This window comes from Triplophysa dalaica, chromosome 11, assembly GCF_015846415.1.
Source record: "Triplophysa dalaica isolate WHDGS20190420 chromosome 11, ASM1584641v1, whole genome shotgun sequence".
NCBI lineage: Eukaryota > Metazoa > Chordata > Actinopteri > Cypriniformes > Nemacheilidae > Triplophysa > Triplophysa dalaica.
The window spans coordinates 1,479,977-1,500,520 of NC_079552.1; the positions used below are offsets into that span (position 1 = coordinate 1,479,977).

At 36.9% G+C, this 20,544-nt stretch overlaps 1 long non-coding RNA gene across 1 annotated transcript in view; it reads right to left on the reverse strand.

Moving 5' to 3' along the window:
- Positions 1-20,544, reverse strand: part of LOC130431165 (uncharacterized) — a 31,571-nt gene extending 11,027 nt beyond the window's left edge. The window contains exon 1 of the long non-coding RNA XR_008908150.1: positions 19,891-20,544. This is a non-coding gene — a long non-coding RNA (uncharacterized LOC130431165). The remainder of the gene's footprint in view (positions 1-19,890) is intronic.

Here is a 20,544-nt window from a genome sequence, read left to right on the forward strand (position 1 = left end):
AACCAAAACCTAAAGTTCACAAATAAAATGAAATGTGATATAAGCAGAAATGTGTTTGCAATGTAATGTTATTTGTATAACAATACTCGCACAACATTGAAACCACGAACAATAAAAGGAATGAAACAGAAGAATGGCCTCTAAACTGATAGCCGTGACGTAACGTTGGACGCGTGTTACAGAACCCAACACAAAGCCGGGACTGGGGACGGGCTTTCTGAAGAATGCTGCGAACGTTCGGTGGAGGTTCCTGGAATGTTTGTCTTAACACGAAGATGATAAACTTAACGATAAACCAAATTACGCCTGAAAAACAAAACTGAAAAGGCTTGTGGTTTTCATCCAAAAAAGAGAGAGAGAGATAGAGAGAGAAAAGAAAATGTCACGATTTATTTAGGCCGGCACACAATATTTTGTGGAGGATATGGTATTTTAGGCTGACATTTAAACATCCTATGCTTTTGCTTGGTGCCATCTGTGCATTCAAAACCAACCCACGCAGCCCAACTCGCTTTCTCTCTCTCTCCCTCTCTCCATCTCTCTCTCTCTCTCTCTCTCTCTCTCTCTCTACTTCCTCACTCTTGAGTCGATTTCAGAACAGAGTGTACGTGCATTACAACAGCCCGTGATTTCTTCTCTTCTAGTCGATTCCAGAAGGCACGTGTTAATATCGTGTGAATCAATAAAATGGCACTGCAGCTTTGTGCAAACACGAAGAACGGGCGGTTCTGCGCAAAATACGACGGCAATATTCCTGCGCAGCGCGACGGCAAGACTACTGCAGCTGCTCTTCGGAGGAAACGAATCATAGGTTAAAGGTCGTGGGTGAAACAGGTCGTACTTCCCAACAGTTTACAGTGAGGGAATTAAGAGACCATCAACAGCAAACAGAAACACACAAACAGATGCCGACACAACAATGAACGCGTGTAACTACACAACTCACGATGAGATGCACTATATTGAGTTCACAGCATGATATCGAACACCATTTTTCCATTAGAATACCATTACAACCCAATAGCTACGAATTCTTTTTTGTAGTGTGTTTTTGGAATTATTCCAGTATGGATTTAACATCCCACCAATAGAATTCATCACATACCAGTAGAACCATCACATCTTTCATTAAAACCAATACAAATCCCTTTGGAACCATCAAAACCAGTACAACTGCTTTAATGGTTTCTTTTGGTTTTTTTTTAGCAGGGAAACTATTAAAGATGTTATAATGGTTATAGGAAGATTTGTACTGCCTGTAATGGAAAATGCTATGGTTCTACTGGTATGTGATGATTTCTATTGGTGGGATGTTAAGTCCTATTGTAATATTAACCAAAACACACTTCAAAAAACTATTTTGTAATGGTTTTAATGAAAAAACTAATGGTTCATAATAGTACTTTAATGGAAACCATTGGAATTTCTGTAATGGTTTCTGTTGGGTTTCTATAGTTTGTTTTTCATCAGGGGACAGTTTTCAAATACACTTTTTTGTCGAACAGAAAAGGAAAAGTGTTTAGAAAAAAAATGAAACGGATGTGTCACTGAGAGATAAAACTGAATTTTAAAATAAAATGCTATAAGCAATACATTCAATGAACAGGATGTAACAGACGTCATTTTTGAATATACAGTCTGTGACCCTGCCTGTGATAACCAGGCTCCAAATCTATATATCTCAAGCATGATATCAAGACATATTTTGATGGAATATTTACAGTAAATCACAAAAATGACTTCAGTTGGTTTACTGTTTATTGTAGACAGCGAAATAAACGTGTACAGTTCACACGATCAAGACATCAGCAGTCGGTGTGACTTTCACAGACTGCTCAGAGAAACATTACGTATTTCACTGACGCTGTATTAAATCAGTGGCCTTGCTCATTTTCCTCGGTCTAAGCAGAACAATTGTCCCATCAGGCTGCTTTCAAATAACTAATGTGGAAGTCCGCTCCAGTTTCTCTTTGTCTCGGCCGTGTGCGATTTGACAATGGTCCTTTTACAGCGTCTCACCTTACGGACGCTGAAATCGGCTCTTATCTGCTGCTGTGTCATCTTTGTTTTCTCTTGCTGTCACATTCAAACTTTTGGGAGCCCATGGCAATTTGGATTTTGTAGAAGGTGGAGACGGTCACGTCTGTCTGGTATAAGGCTGGAAGGCCTGAATCAATGGCATCCATTTCACAAAGCTGGCAAGCCATATTGAAACGCACGTACATGATAGAGCGGGTTTCCTTATATGATGGATGGCAGGTTTGGAAAGGTCAACAGTATAGGATAGAAAATGATAATCAAGTAAATACTAGGAGATTTGTATCTTTTCTTTCTGTGTCACGTGTTTTAAATTTGATCTACATTCTTTTCTTTAAAAGGGATTCTGTCATCATTTACTCAACTTCGAGTTGTTTCAGATCTGTATACATTTCTTGATTTTGATGAACACAGAGAGAGATATTTGGACGAATGTTAATAACCAAACATATTAAGTTGACTCCCACAGTAGGAAAAATACCACATATTAAGACAAATAAGACATTTGGAATGTAGGACAGCATACCGTTCTTGGGGCACTCATTGTGTTTTTTCCTACTATGGGAGTCAACGGGGGGCAAAAACTCTCTCTGTGTTTATCAGAACAAAGACATTTATACAGATTTGGTACAGCTCGAAGGCGAGTAAATGATTACTTAATTTTCATTTTTGGTTGAACTGTCCCTTTAAGTGTCTATATCACTACAAACATTGCAGCGGTACATAAAAACGTGAATAAAGGACAATGTGTGCATGAGATGAACTGGTTTAAAGAAAGAAAGGCCATGACGTCTTGCTGGTGACTCATTCTAACCTGTACAGCAGTGCGTCAGGTGTCTCTCCTCAAAGAGATGAAAACCAAGGTCGAATGCCAATAATAAAACGCAACTGATCATGTAATCGTAAGATCACGAAATAAATCAACTTTAATAAAGGTAGAGAAATTACTTCCCGTATCTTTCGACGTAGACATCAAAGACATGACAACATGGAAAAGTTGCATGACATGCCCTCATTCCCAGAAACCGTGAACAAAACCATGTGAGGCAAAAATAAATACGACCCAGACAATATTAAATACGGGTTTACTCCCAATTGTTTGAGTGCGGACAAACACGGATTGGTATACAATTTGTGTTGGTCGTTTAAAAAACAAAACCAATCTTTCTATGTCAATAAGCATGAATATTGTTGGCCTGCCCTCTTCTTAATAAAAGTGCTTTAAAGGTTCTTGACAACGATGCCACAGAAGAACCATTTTTGCTTCCACAAAGAACCATCTCTTTCTTACTTTTGTATAATCTGGAGAACCTTTATTCACCACAAAGAACCTTTTGTGAGACAGAAAGATTCTTCGGATGTGAAAGGTTCTTTATGGAACCTTTTAGACAAGATGTCTTCCATGGCATCGAAGAACATTTCGAAGCACCTTTATTTTTAAGAGAGTGTTCATGACAAAATGAAGACAATCAAAGAACATTATTTGGTACTTGGTTCAAATACGCAGTCATGTCTTATACAATACAATATTCAACTTTACTTATATACCTAGCTTTACAGACTACAAACCAGAATGAGTCAAATCCATGTTTTGGAAATAAATCAGAGCAAAGAGAACGTCTGTAAAAGTGCTTCCTTTAAACTCAACACGCACACAAATCATGTGTGTCCACACGCCCTAACATAAACACTCAACACACACAAATCTCAACACACGCCTTTCCAAACTCAACTTTCCTCTCAGCATCCCTAAATTGAGTGAAATTCAGAAACGCAAACAACTCACCAGCTATAGATACAAATGTGAAAACACCACACACAACACATGCACCAGACAGTGTCTTCAAATCTTCCATAAGACAGACGGACAGAATGAGAAGCAGACAGACTTACAAACCCGGCCTCCGTTTCCACTGAGTAAAACTGAAATAGTCAATCTGATACTCATCTCTTATCAAACTATGGTGTTTTCTAAATCTCGCTCACATATTGAAATATTTATACAGCCCTTCTTGAACGGGACACTACGCCCTTGATGTCTGCAATGGCACATTACACAATATTATCTTTGTCTACCCACAGTGTGTGAACTAGAATTCCCTTTTCAAAGGCTACAGCCTACACGCACAACATGCACTTGAAAACAGAAACCTTTCACAATCCCATGATTTCAAGTAAATAATGAGCGAAGATCAAATGAGAAAAAAGAACACACTTCCTCGGGTGTGATGACAAACATGAAAACAGAACACGGCACACGTGCGTGAACAAAGAAAGGTCCATTTATCTCATTTAATATTACTTCTGATTTCACATGTACATCAAATCAGATTTTTTAAGACAAAATAGCAGATTGCAAAATGCAGTCCATTACATCAACATACATATTATGATGGAAATGCAAGTACACTCATTTCTGATGTGACTGTATTTGATCTGATTTGGTAACTGTTTTACACGTGTGTGTGTGTGTGTGTGTGTGTGTGTGTGTGTGTGTGTGTGTGTGTGTGTGCATGCATGCGTGTTTATGGTGAAATGATTAAGGATCTTGAAACCGTTTCCGATGCCCAATGTGTGTGAAAGTTAAAAATGTCATAAAATAACATCAGCCGGTGCTTTTAAAATGTTTGTTTTTATAAGTTAGGCTCATGCACAAATGTTTAGACCATTTATAACTTTCTCAAATGACAGAATTTATAATCTGTATTTGTTATCTCTTTACACTACTTTAGGAACATTTTCAGAAGTAAATATGATTTATTCAGCACCTGACGCAGACAAATCTGTCTGTTAATAAATCATATTTATGAATCATCACGTATTTAACATTTTCACAAACGTATAAAATTGTCCGTCTTTATTTTTAAACAGTATTTATTTTGCATCAAACATTGAATCTTTTATTAAGGTCTCCAGTCTGTGGCAGACACATTACAGACATGGAGGTGAATTTAAGAGGATTTGAATGAGAAAACAAACACTGATCATGAAAATAAATCATATACAGTATAAGTCTTTAATTATATTATATAACATTATGTCAGATCAGGAACTAAAGTGCTAAATGTAAAAAAGGCATATTTTCACATCTTTTTACAAAGCAACTAAAGATCTGTCATTTTGTTTAAAAACTTCTTTAAATAAAAAATGAATCTCTATATTAGAATTTATTCTAATTTTATTTATGATATTTGGCTGTAAAAAAGTTCAAATAACAACTCGTGAAAATACACCACAATTGTTGTGTTATTTATTCACACAAGTTGCCTAAATCTATGCCAAACAATTGCATGGTGTTCGTATTTAAAAATAGCCCAATAATTTGAAGTGGATTGCATATAAAACACAGGCCTAATTTTATTACAAAATATTAAAAGCCAATGAGATGCAAATATCCTTCATTTCTAAAATGAGATGAGAAGCTTAACTTACAGTACAATTTATTGTAGTTCTTATGAAGCAACAGCCCTTATCATTGCCAAATTACTTCTTAATTCTCATCGACCTCATTGAAATCCCACAGAAAGCATCGCACTATTCGGCTTTTATGAGTAATTTACAATGAAAGTCATGAGTTATGGAAACATTGCGTTTATTCACCGCACAGCTCCGTGTGTTTATGACCATTATCACATCGCAATTTCAGAGATTTTTTGAAGTGGTTAAGGTTGGACTTTTGCAAATGAAACTATAATATTAAGAGAGTTTTCTTTGTTTCAAAATGACGAGAAATGACTCATCTGTGTCAATGCGGAGAGCGAACTTTAAAACAGAGCAGCTGCTTCAGCGTGCGTTTGCCGCCCCCTGTCGGCAAAGTGGTATTACTACTGCCTTTACAGACTTGTGTTATCAAAACTAAGCCAATCTGCCTTTCATGAAAGTAAACAGAATTGTACAAACTAATTCTAAATTAATATTCCATTCAAATTCGTCTTTCATCATCTCCTCTGTTCATCCATTTCTCTGCCTCCACACACATATATACATTATTCTCTATATTTACCCAGCTAAATACCCCTAAACATCTTTAGTTTATTAGAATGTCAACATAAATGAATTAGTTCAAGAGAACACTGATTTGAAGAGTAAATGTGACGGTTCATTTGTTCTCATAAAAAGTCTTGTATTCTGAGTGAGCAGCATCTGTCATTACTTTCATGTTTTAGTCACGTCTGATTTTAAGACTTTGGTAAGTGTGTGTGGTGGTCACTGTTTGAGTCAAACCGATCGGCCAATCAAAGAAGCACATTTCACTCTGAGCAAGACAGCCCCCCCCCCCGAGTGAGTCGAGATAGACATTCATCTCTGTAATGTACAATAATAACAAATACTACAAAATAATTTAAGCACTTTTAGAGCACATCTGCCAGACTCACAGTTTACGACCGACCTAATATTGCCATGACAACCTCAGTCAAACGACAGGATATCACTTACTAATCACTGATCGATTCCTCACATATAAACACATGCAAATACAAATATCATCGTGACAAACAGGAGCATGGGTTAATATATAATATGCAATAAATAATGCAAAGAAAAAAGACTAAATGTCTAAACGCTCTTTGTAATCTTTTGAGAAAGGTCTGTTTCTCATCATGATTATTTTAAGGGATTTTTCACATTCTGTCATCATTTATTCAATCTAATGCCAACCCTGTATAACTTAATTTCTTCCACGATAGAACAAATATTGCAGAACATCAGAGCTGGAGGGGATGCAAATCTACAAAAATGACAAAAGTTATCCACACAATCTGTCTGCTTTCCATGTGACATTCAACAGACACTTAATAATTTATAATATTACAGATTTGACTGCACTGACACTGTATTGGACACAAAACTTAATTGATCAGGCAAATAAGGACGCTGTTAAATTATTTTTTATAATTTTCTAATTGTATCACATCTTCTGTTTATTACCGTGAAGCTGCTTTGAAAAAAATATATAAATGTATAAAGTGCTATATAAATGGCATACTTAGGACACCAAATGAAGGTCAAATCACTAAACCAAACTAAAAACGAACTAAAACCATAATTAATATTAATAGTTAATATAATAATATTAAATTAATATTGCTTTATTTCTATCAATCATAAGTTTATTGTTGTAAGATTCACATGTAGGAATTTATATGAATTTTCCACATTGTGAAATAGTTTTGAATTTGAAGATGAGGCCTAAAAATCCTAGTTTGTGAGCATTCACACTTCATTAGGAAACAAAACATGTTCAAGGTTCTGTCCTAAACAACTCCATTTGTGTTTAATAAAAGAAACTAAATCATACAGAGTTTTGGCAAGTAAATGACTTTCATTTTTTGGATGAACTTCTCTTTAACCATGATGAGAATAAACAACATGGTTTTGTTCGTTTCTCTGTAGTCTTTTTCTAGTGAAAGCTAATAAGCCGCAAACCTATAAGATGATAGAGTGATATGCATTTATAATCTGCAATCTTGTAAATGTGCCGAGCTGACTAAAAGCAGTAAAGTCAGAGGACCGTGCACATCTCTACTGAGCATCTGACATCACGCGGCCCTTGAAAAAAATGTGCTGAATCTTACTACTAAAAAGAGACACCTGTTAAAATGACTAAACCATTTCACAAACACTGCACGATTCGTAATTCGGTTAGTTGGGTATGACGGTAAATCGAAGCGAAACCAAGCTCGGATGATCAAATAGGCAATTTGAGAGTCATTTGACACCTGATTCTACTCAAACAACTGATACTCGTCCTTTTCCTGTGACATTAACGCCAGCTCAACGTCACCTTTACCAGAAATCAAAACAACTCGAAAACTATATAAAAAAAAGTTTAAAACGTCACCTTATAATAAAACCTCAGCAGATTCTGACAATGACATTATGTGTAAGAAAAAATGATTACATAAGAAAATAAATGTCAACAGTGTCTATCAAATATATATTTTTAAAGGATAATCCACCCAAACACGAAAATTGTGTCAAGTTCTGGTGAACACAAGAAAGAAATTTGGAAGAATGTAGCAGCTAACATTTCATGGACCCCATTGACGCCCATAGTAGACAAATCAAAATGGAAGTCAAAGGTGCCCCAGAACTGTTTGCTTTCTTACATTCCTCAAAATATCTAAACGGAACAAAAAAATAGACAATGATGTCCCAGAAATATCAGTTGCTAACATTCATCCAAATATCTTTATTTGTGTTCGTCAGAACTTGAGGGCGAGTAAATGATGACAGAATTTTCATTGTTGGATGAACTATCCCTTAAAGACTGATGCTGTACAGTGTGTTAAAGTCCCCGTGAATTAGAAGTTGCGATCGTTTTTACTTCCGTATTTTGACACATTTTCGAATGAAATGGAATTTCGAATAAGAAAAATAGTGGGTGTGACTTTCGTCTTTCTCTGTGATTTGATTGGTTGTTTAAAAACAGATCTTGCATTTTGAAATGAGTTTGAAGGGGAGGAGTTGACAGATGCTCCGCCCAAGCCGTCTTACATATGTCATTTGAGATGGATAATCATTACAGGGCGGAGCTGTATTTTAAAAATGTAATTAAAGATTATGAAAGGACACGATTTTTAAAACTAGAATGACCCACATTGATAAACTACTAACAATAAACACTGAAATATTTCATGAACAAATAGGCATTGCAAATTTTAATTTCACTGGGACATTTAGAGATAATCTTACATTTAATTTGAATAATTGAGTCCTTATTTTGTGTGATATTGAAGAGAAATCGTCATTCTATAATATCAAAAGTTACTCAATTATGGTCACCAAATGACGTGTGCAACATCTAGAATGTGAGGTTGATGAAAAAAATTACGTGGTCCTTTATCTCAAGTGAAAACATAAATACACTTACACCCTAACATTTATACTAAAGTCATCTTTATCTATCATTTCTTCTTCAGTATTTACATCAGCAAACATGACAACATAAAAGAAAATAAGTTCAAGTCACACATACAGCACTACTTTCCGAAAATGCAAGATGCGCCGCAGAGAACGAAAAATGGCGCGTATCTGTTTTCATGACAAACATTAAGCATTAATTTCAGAAAGTACACCTGCATTAACACCTCCACCACCACTGAGAAACAACAACATTCCTACATCATCTCATAAAGATTTGAAGACAACCCTGCATACATGTCAATGCATACATCAAAATATATATCTTACCCCTCGGCCGTTCGGTCAGAAAAACAAAAAATGCACTCAACAAAAGCTCCTTCTCACTACACAGTTGAAACTCTATTGTTTAACACTGTCAGGCTTTGAGAAAGTTACCGCGCTCTAGATCAAGATTAAACGACTAATTACATTTTTCTAGTTTCTTTTTTTTTTTGCTGGGTAAGATTGCTGAGTCATATCTGTCATAGCAGCCCACACACCCCCACGCAATGCCTCGCTGCATCATGGTCCCTGGAGCCGGCGGTTTACGCCATCACATCTGACGTTCTGCACTTACTGTAAATGGTTCACTAGTGTGTGGTACATGCCTTCATAAAGGGCTTATTTTACCATGCTGCACGCTGATATGAAAACAAAACCTTCTTGCATGTCTGCAACACGACTAGTTTTGGGTGGAACTAGCTACTAAGTAATTAGTTACTGTACTTTTCCCTTGAAAAAGTAAAGTGAGGGATTATCCTCATTTTTTCTGTAGTTTAATTACAATTACTTTTGATGTAATTCAACTTAATACTTTGTGTAATACATGTGTGTCAATAGTGGAATTGCAATTAAAATTTTAAGTCTGACTTTTAAATCTGTGCTTTAATGTATAATCCTCACATTTGTAATACTTTGGTCAGTTAATAAGACTAGTGTTTTATACAATTTATTTGAATGAATTAAATGGGCCGTTTGGTGTCTATGCTTGGTTAAATTAACTAATCTAGGTTGATAAGATATAGAAAGTAATTAGTAATTAAATACTTTTTTGGAGAGAGTCATTTGTACACTAATCTCATTACACTATTGAATATGTCATTAGTAATTTAATACTTCTTTAGAGTAACTTACCCAACACTGCTCACGACTCTTTGTGTGCGAGTGACGGACAGTTCTGGACTCTCTTTGTGATGCAAACGTTCTTAGACATCTTCAGTGAAGCTCATTTTAACTGGAAGATTTACAGTCAAAAATCATTTGGATATTAAGTAAAGAACATGGTCAATGAAGATATTTTGTAAATTTCGTACTTTAAATATATGAAAACTTTCTTTTTTTAAAAGAGTCGATGGCTTTCTACAGTGCCTCTGATTAACAACTTTAAAGGCAATTTTCTCGTTATTTTGATTCTTCCGCTCCCTCAGATTCCAGAGTTTTAAACAGTTGTATCTCCGTCAGATATTATTGTATCCTTACAACCCATACATCGATAGATATCTTGCATATTCAGCCTTCAGATGATGTAAAATCTAAATAAAAAAAGACCCATAAGACAGATTTTGTTGTCCAGGGTCACAATTGTGGTTTTACTTCAAACACTACGGTTAAACTAGGGTTACAGAAGTAAAACCATGGTTAATTATTATAAGGGAATTATTTGGATATAATTAATACTGTCCCTGTTGAAAAAAACAACATATGCTGGTTTGGTTCGTTTTGATGCTGGTTTGCTGGTCTGTGCTGGTTTAAGCTGGTCCTTAGCGGGTGATGTGCTGGTCCAAAACATACCCAACATAGTATATGCTGGTTTTTCAACAGGGGTTTTTATATACAGCAGGTTGTCAAACAAACAGTTTGCATGTTAGCGTTAGCTCCCAGCTAAAGGATTTTGCTTTTCTTTAATGTTCATACATTGGTGTGAAGGCATTGGCACTTCCATTCCTTTGAATGCGAATGACAAAAATAGAAATAAAATAAAAATATTCTGCATTGCACAAGGTTGGGTAACAATACCAAAAAGGATGAAAGAACGCATACTGTTAAAGTATAGTTTACCCAACAATTAAAATGAGGTCATGATTTTCAAATCTGTATAAATTACTTTTATTCTGACGGACATAAAGAAAGATATTTGGAGAAATGTTCCGTTTTCAGTTCTCGAACATCATACACTACCAAAGTTGGTTCTGTTGATCACAAAATGAGATAATTTGAAGAATTTGGGGAACAGACAGTTCTGGGGCACCTTTGACTACCATTTCATTTTTCCACCTACAGCAGTTGATTATGTCACAGAACTGAAAACTTACATTCTTCCAAATATTTTCTAAAATAAATCATGAGATGACATGAGGGTGTGTAAATGATGAGAGAATTTTTGGGTGAACTGTCCCTTTAAAATCCAGCTGAGACGAATACTCCGCATGAGCACATCTGGCACACTTTGTGATGCATTGACTCTAATCCTGTGGATGGTTTAGAACAGACAGCGTGTGAACTGGTATGTGGCCAGCGTGAGCATGCGCTCCTGCCTACAGTCAAGCTAAACATAGAGCAGAAGGGGCTGTTTATTCCCACGCTGGATTGGGAAAAATCTGAAGGGTCTCTGGGAAAAACAGGAGGTCACATTGATTTCCTTTTTCATCCCGGAGACAATTAACTCCAGGATGTACAACACTGACTCATCAAAGCTAGCAGGATGATACACGTACACTGTTTTACACCACCAAGTTCACACTTATAAAATGAAGTGAAGTATTAATAATACTCCACAGCATCCCAGATTTTGGGCCGATTATCATTTGTACAATTGTTCAAATTCAGCTACTGTGGTGAGGCGATGGTACATTTGTGGTTTCAAACATATAACATATTTTTTTACTATAGTAAAACCATGGTTCATTTTTCTAAGGGATGAGTCGGAAAAGGAAAATGCTGTTGAACTAAAATGTCATTTTATTTGCAGCGCAATGACTTCAATCAGAACAGGGCGCCGAAAAATAAAATGCTGTCGATAAATGATTGAAGCAAAATCAGATTAGAAGTTGTGACGTTAACCAGAAGCGAATATCATAAACACACTGTAATTCTTGACCATAAACTACCGTAATGAAATCATTGTTTCGATGACACAACTAGAAGTGTCGGTCTGATTTGGCCCGTATTGAAAGCAAATACTAGAACATATGTGTTCATATCAGCAAAAAGTATTTTAGTACACGAAAGTATTTTGATGTCTGAATTCAAAAATATTTATCCATCTGAAGTATCCATTTGGGTAGATATCCTCCTGGTTAAAAGTCATAATCGTTCGTCAATCTTTCAGACACAACGTATCAGGTAAGAGATCAAACAAGATGCAGAACACACTAAAAGTGATGTCACGCAGAGCCCATCACCTGACCCAACATTCTTCTGCACCACACGCGCAGCTGTACGTCATCTGCTTCTCCCATTCAAAGCCCACCGGCACGCCGTAAATATTGATCAGATATTGACTTACCATTCACCGGCTCTCCTGACAGCCGCACGCTCAGCACTGAACAATACCAGAACAGCAGAAAGAAAGGAAAGCAAAACTTTCCTCCCCCTCACAAACACACCCGTCTCACAGGCTCACAGGGATGCAGATGACTCAAAGAGCCGAGGAGAACCAAAGGCCAACGGTACGGAACATTTCATGACGCTGAGTCACCAAACCACAATTTCCTCTCCCCCGCATGCCTCTCATGGCTGCTCAGATGACTGGTCAAGTTCCCATAGAGCTGCACGGGGGGGGGAGAGGGGGACGCACGCTGACCCCAGAGAGATAGCCCAGAATGTGTGTGTGTGGGAGAGATAAAAACGAAATGAAACCAATTTGTGTCACAGATGCTTCAATTTTACATAAAGAAATTGTTAGGGCTTATTTTAAGGTTGTGGGTCTGTTGGATGGTGAGGGTCTCTACTTCAATGCCATGTTGAGTGTTCTACACAATGTTGTCCTTTAACCTTTCTTAGATAAGTCAAAGCAGTTGAAACTGACCGATTAGCAGCTAAACCGATAAGTACAAACTATCTCATTGCATTTGAAAAATAAGGTTTCCCTATCTAAAATACCCCAGAAAACATGCTGAACACGAATGATCCCCATGAAGACATCCTACAGTATACTTTAGCATTCTCTACAGCAAACTTCAGTGTCATACATTTTAGTATTGTATACTATAGCATTAGTATAATTAAAGCATGTCATCCTTCAAAAAAATGCCTGCACAAATCACTTTTGAAGGGTTTTTATGATCTAGTTCCATTTTAAAGTCAAGTACACTTTTGATTTTAGTTATGTTAATATTTTAAATTAGCTTTTATTTTGAGATTTTTTGTATTTGTGTTAATTATAGTTAAAGTTTTTGCAATCTGGGTATATGATTTTGTCATTATATATATATAATTCGTTTGTTGATTTTTAATGTTGCAAAATAAGATTAATTTATTTGTATTTTAGTTTATAGTTATAATTTTACTTCTTTAAACTCAATTCAGTTTATTTTTGATGCAACATTTTAAGTATTTCCCCCCAAAAATTAGGTCAATATTTTATTTGAGTTCGATGCAGGAACGTTTTAAAAGTTTTAATTTTAGTAAACCAAAATAACCTTGAGGGACATCATGAAATCATCAATCAAAAGCGTCTTCACTTATACTCAAAGTTTAAACTTTTAACACGGCTCCTTAACCCCATTGTTCCGATATTCAATTTTTTAAATTAGCTTTTACATGTATGGTTTTGGAAACCGTTGCATAAATTACTATAGTATAAATAGCTATATTATTAGACATTAGCCAAACACAAACCAATGACTAGAAATTATGTTGCTTTTCAAAGGGATGTGCTGCTGTGTCCCCCCAGAACAATCTTTCACATCACCTGTGCCACTGTCTAAAGTGGAAACATACTAGCTACACCTTAGCAACCGTTTAGCAGCTTCCTGGCAACCGGCAAAACAATGCAGTATCGCTCCAGCGACTTTTGCACAGACGAGTACTAATCTATTCTAAACTCATATTTAACCATTTGAGCCCTGAAGATAACCTACATATGTCTACTAACATCAAAAAATACTGTAGGGTATATATGATCCTTTTTACTATGGTAAAATGCAGTATTACAACTATTATTACTGGTTAATGAATCAAAATTAAAACACTTTTGTGAGATTCAAAATGAGCAAGAAGACACTGGCATTAGCACAGCAACACTGCAAAAAATGATATTCTTCCTACACATTTTTTTCTTGTTTTCTAATAAAAATATTTAAAACGTTTTAAATTATGATTCATTTACATAACAAGAAAAATGACTTAAGATATTTAGTCTTGTTTTATGAAAGAAAATATATGAACTAGGTAAGTTTATGCTTAAAACTAAATTATAAACAGTAAGCTACTGGCAAACCGAAATTACAGCAACGTTTTGCCTAATATACCACAGTTCTTTGTAATGCAGGTATTGCAAATATATTTTATGCATCACAACAAATGTTAGAAAAGCACCCAAGTATTTTTGTGTGATGGAATATGCAACTTCTACAGTACTTCTGATTTGGCACTGGATACACAGTATTTCGGCCTAATTCAATACAAAGTTACTTTATAAACCAAACCGACACAAGTAAAAACATTTCTTCTGAAGTGAAATCTGCAGCTGAAGTTAACAATGTCAGAGAAAAGAAAACTAGTCCGGATTAAGGTCTGCTATATATGAACATGCACATTTTGAGCTTTGCAATAGCGAATACTGTATGACTCATTATGATGTGGATACTTCGCCCCCTCGATGAGTAGATCATCTCTGTTTCAGTTTTACATCATCACCCAGTGACACGCCAAAGTCATTTAGGGTCATATGTGAACTTTTACAGAACACATGTGCATCACTCCATCATGCCATAAGAATACAAACTAGATTTAACAACCTGTCAGTGTTCTGAAGGGCAGATCATTAAAGAGAAAATGTCTTCATGTCATTTCAAACCCTTCTTCTGCAGAATACAAGTAAAGATATCTTGAAGAACGCGAACAACATTGACCCCATTGACTTACATTGTATGAACACAAAACCACCAAGACATTTCTCAAAATACCTTCTTTTGTGTTCCACTGAACAAAGAGTTAATATACAGGGTTCGAATGACACGATGGTGAATACACGGCACACTATTTCCAGCCAATTGAAGTCCACTAAATGCAGTAAAATCCTGGAATGTTTTCATCAAAAACCTTCATTTCTTTTCCACTAAAGAAACAAAAACATAAACATCTTGGATGACATGAGGTTGAGTAAATTATCATAAACATTTATTGTGAAAGTGAACTACTCCTTTAAGTCACCTTGAGGCCCTCTGAACGTTTTTGTCGAGGCCCTCTAGTGGTTAACAGACACAGCTCAATGAAAAGAAGATGAGCCGATAAATCGAGTCGATAAAAGTGAGTCGTTTCTGAGGCACTAGAATAACAAATGACACACTTCCCCTTCACGAAACACATACTACAGGAGGACGGCATCTTTCCAGAAAGTGTTTAGCATTTCACACTTCAGACGTCACACCTGCGCTTAAACACCCAAAAACCGACATCTCACATCTTAGCTGCTAAATGGTTTTAAAAGTTAGAAAAATGAAACTGGAACGTTCTGTGGTGAATATAGAGAGCAGCAGGAACCCAACACCATTTGCATCACAAAACAGGGTGAAGAGGTGAGAGTGAATTTTACTGTTCCTCCTCGTCTATCTGCTCGGCCCGAGACAACGTCACCTGCCTCCAGCACGCAAATCATTTGCATGCAGAAAAATGCTTGGTAAACTAACTTCAATTTTTATTGAAAGCCACGCCCCCGTGTTCCGCGTGCAGCTGCGTCTCTGTGAGAACTCTCTCCGCTCGCATTCTCACTGGATGTGATCCGTCACCCTCACAAAACACCTGATCAATATTCTCCTGTTACACGCTCCCTGGGGACACGGCATCCCATCAACGCCTGAGAGCAGTCTGTCAAACACAAAAGAGCCTTAAAGACGTTCAATAATCATTTGAGAAAGCTCACACGACCGGTGCGTTTAATCCTGCGCATTTCTATAGACTGAAAGAAAGGCTTGTGGCTATTGTTTGACACGCCAAGATGATGATTCCTGGAGTTTGTACTCTGGCCTGTTAAGAAAATAGTAAAAGTTTGATCGTAAAAGGTTCTTGGCAGACAGGTTGCTAAGACCATGTGCTTAATATATTTTAACGAGAAATAATAAAGATTAATTTAAACGTAGGTTAAAAAATTTAGTTTACTTTAGTATTTACTATAAAGTAATAACTACAGAAATTGTAGTGTGCTTTAAATCTACACTACAGTATGCTAAAGTTTTACAGTGTAGTAAATACTTGTATAGGCTACTTTAATCTTTAATACGATAAGGTATAAAAACACTATAACATCTGGGAACCTCTTGTCATGTCAAACCTGTATGAGTTTCTTTCTTCCACAGAACACAAAAGAAGATATTTTGAAAAATGTTGTCGACCGAACAGCGATGGCAGCCATTCACTTGCATTCGTTTTGTGTCCATACAATAGAAGTCGATGGGTGACAGCCCTGTTTGGTTATTGACGTCCTTCAAAATATCTTCTGTTTTGTTCTGCAGAAGAAAGAAAGTCATACAGGTTTAAAAAGAGGATGAGTAAATGATGACCGAATTCTCATTTTTGGGTGAACTGTCACTTTAAATAAAAATGATATTCAGCAACAACAATGTAGCCAGCACAATAATGTCTACTGTATACTTCAAAGGTTAAGAAGACAACACACAAGAAGAGATATAATGAATCAAAACAAACATTTCACATACTTTAAATATGTGTCTCCACAACTGTTAACCTTAAACTAATTTGCATCGTGTTTAGCCTACTATTCTTAATAAAAATGAATAGGATGGGAACTATTGAGAATACAAATAACTAGACGAAAGTTTTAGTACTAAACGTAGACGCTAGACCACTGAAATTGATAGAAAAAACGAAAAACTTTCACTGTTTACCCAAGAAAATAACGCAGCTGGCCGTTTACCTTTGTGTTTCTAGCAGTCCTGCCCGGTCCAATATGGCGGCGCACTTGCTTGACACGTCGCAGACATTTATTTTCAACGAACAAACATACAAGTTTAGCTCATTTATTACTTGTCATTTAAGTCTCACATTAACACAATAATTCTGTACGATACCTTTGTTAGGCGCTTATTTAAAGGAATTCTGTATTTTTTTATGTTTCTACAATAACAATAAACACTTAAGGGTAGCTGATGCGTATTCCTCAATATAAATACAATATAAATACACATCACAGGCAGTTTAAAAATTCATGAAATGAACCCTCACTGCGAACACTGTGATCAAGAAGTGAATTATGAACTAAAGAATGAACCCTTTTGAGAACGGAACCACTCGTTTCTAATGACGCAATTTGACTCGCAGGTCAGGCGGGTTAAAGGTCACTATCATCCTGAGTGCCGTACATCAGAAATGTTGCAAATGCTGCCACCTTGTGGATCAAAGAAGAATTACCAGATAGATTCTGTAGGACTTATTCTCTCAACACTGATGTAAATCACTAGACAAAATATATAAATATATACCCATTGTTGTTTGGGTATTCATTTAAAACACCATTTTTAACAAAACAGCTAGATGTATGTATAAAAACGTCTAGAAACGGAACTAACAAGATTAGATGAAAAATAAAAAAATAATGCAGAAAAATGCATTGTTGCATTTAATATAGAACTCCAATTTCTAATCCATTTTCTAATGTACGTAGGATACTGTGTTTTTTTAATTACATTTTTTGATCAAGTTACTCAGATTTGGCGAATCTGTCAAAAAGATAGTGGTTTAACTCCACTGATTTTGTTTTGAAATAATGTAAGCGTCCTGCGATTTTGACAGTAAATGGTGTAAATTTATTCATTCCCCCCTCAGATAAAGTATGAATCAGTGTTTTTAAAATGTCCACTAGATGGCACACTAGGCTAAGAGTAACACGTGGCCAAGTTCACAGCACACGGCTGGTATTTTAATCACCATATAGGTTTCTCTTATTTATACATTGCTAAGTATTGTTTTATAGTATTTTCTTATCTTTCCGAGTCTTACAGATCATAAAGACAAATCATGCCTAGTGATTTTGTGGTTTCGCTCTCACACAGTCAAACATGGAGCTAAAGATGAATCTCATCAAAGTTTGAATTACTAGGCGTTATGTGAATCCATGTAACCACCAGAATACTGCAAAATGTCTCCGATACAGTCATTTCAAACCCATCTAAAGCAGAACAATAGAGTAGACACAGACTTTTTATGAATGTAAGTTTCAATCTCACCACTTCCGTCTCTCTACGGCCACCAGTAACAGGTTTTACTGGAAACCAAAGTTGCCTAACTAAAAGTGGAGGTCGGGGCAGTGTAAAATGACAAATGTGAACATGGTGCGTTTCGTCTCCATGAATAACTGGGTTTTCTTTACTTCAGACAATAAGCACAATAACAAAAACACAGAGTCAACTCTGTGGCCTACGTGGAAATGGAGGCACATTCATGCTGTATATTCCACGTTCCTGAATTTTAACTTGCCTAAACTAACATGGTTGTCTAAATAGATCATGTTTCCAAAAATACATCCTAAAACTACCAACATGGTAGTGTTTAATAGTAATCCACTCATTATTTGTCATTCAAACTCTGTCTTTCCTGGTAGTCACACTGTTAACTACAGTGAATTGATCAACTGTAGTCTATACTGTAGTACACTTTGATATTTGGGGTCATGTGCGTTTAAAACAATAGAAATCAACAGCTAGGACTTTATTTTACAGTCCTGTTTTACACCGGTGTGTACTTCTCAGACCAACAGCCTACCAAGCCCGTGTGGCTGACAGATTGTGCAGCCTAAGTACACTTAAAAGTGCACACATACTGTAAAATAAAGTGCATAAAATCCCCTCTATAGTCATACACTTATGTAGCTTTTAACTGTTCACGTGCATGAAAACGAAAAAAAACTTTACAGTTAGAAACATAGTTGATATCCAGTTCGTAAAAACCAAGTGGGCGTTCACGCAGGACGCGTTTTGCGTCACGTTTCGACTTCGCGAGGCGCCGCGCTGACGGGATCTGCGTCTGCAATCAAAACATCGCGAGATCGATGGTCTTCGACGTCACAATCCGATGGTGTCTGCGCATTGCAGCGCCGCGCGCAGTTGTCGAACACACCTACTTACTACGTGACTCTACACAGACGCCAGTAACCGCAGGACGGGCCTCTCATAACGGGTCAAACGCGAATGCTCGGATGGCAAATGCACTTTATTTTTAAACAGGGAACAAGAATGCGCTTTGATCTGAAGAGTTTATATTATTTCGTCTGCTTTGCTCCACACGGCGCATATCACGCAGTACGCTCGTGCGTTGCCATATGCAGATCTCGACGCACCCGCGCGCACACATATATTCCAATTAAGTGTCTTTTTCTGAAGAGGAACAGGAAGTGAGAAGCACTATCTCATGCTTCCACCGCAGGCTTCCTCTTATCTTCACCGAGCGCCCAATACGACTAAAAATGACCCGTAAGAACTCATCTAACGCGTTTCTTTGCTTTTCAGTGAATGACAGTGTGTTATTTCGCGTAATATGCAGAGAGTAAATCCGCAGAGTACAGATCTAATGCTGAGGTCTCGTGCTTCAGGTGTCCGTTCAAATTCTGACTCATTTCTGTACGAGAGCAGATGTGTGCGCCTAACAGTAAGAGTTTCAGACATTAAATAGAATGCAAAATGATGCCCAAGCAAGCTATTTATGACATTTTAAAAAAATAAATGCTTCATGTTGACAACAGTGCATTTCAAGTGGAGTTTTAGTCTGACTTACCCAGAGACTCGAGCTGCGCTTGTGCGCAAGTTACCAAGGGACTTTGGAGAGTCTGCGCAAATGCGCACGGGCAAGTTCCTCTGTGAATATTCAAAAAGCACCCTTCTTTATCGTTTTCCCTCGTCTGAAATCACGCACGTTCTTCACTTGACTCATTCATGTGGAATCGCAGGTCCGCAGACAGACTTTCTCTTGAGCTCTCTTGGTGACGCCCACTTCATCCGACACACGATTCAAATGCTCTCTGTAGATTGTGAATGAACGGTCGCAGTCAACGCCTTGACAACAGTGACTTCTGTTTCCCGACTCCAATCATCGCTTTGAAAACTCCATGGCGCATTTGAAGTCAATGAGCGCATGGTGATGTGCGCCGGACAGTGCGCAGTTTCGGGGTTAAGTGTCCCGGCATTAAACTTTCAAAGACTTTTCAAATATAAACAAGAGGAAATGCACACCAGCAGTGGTTAAGTCAACACCAGGGCCCGTTTCAATAAGGAAGTTCAACCAACACCGAGTTTAAATCTGAACTCTGAGTTGATTTACTCAGAAAATCGCTACTCTGAGTTTTCATCTTATTTGAGTAAGTTCACCCTATAGGTCACGCGCGTGCACCGTGGCTATGAAAAGCCATCATCAATTGAGTGAAGATAGCAC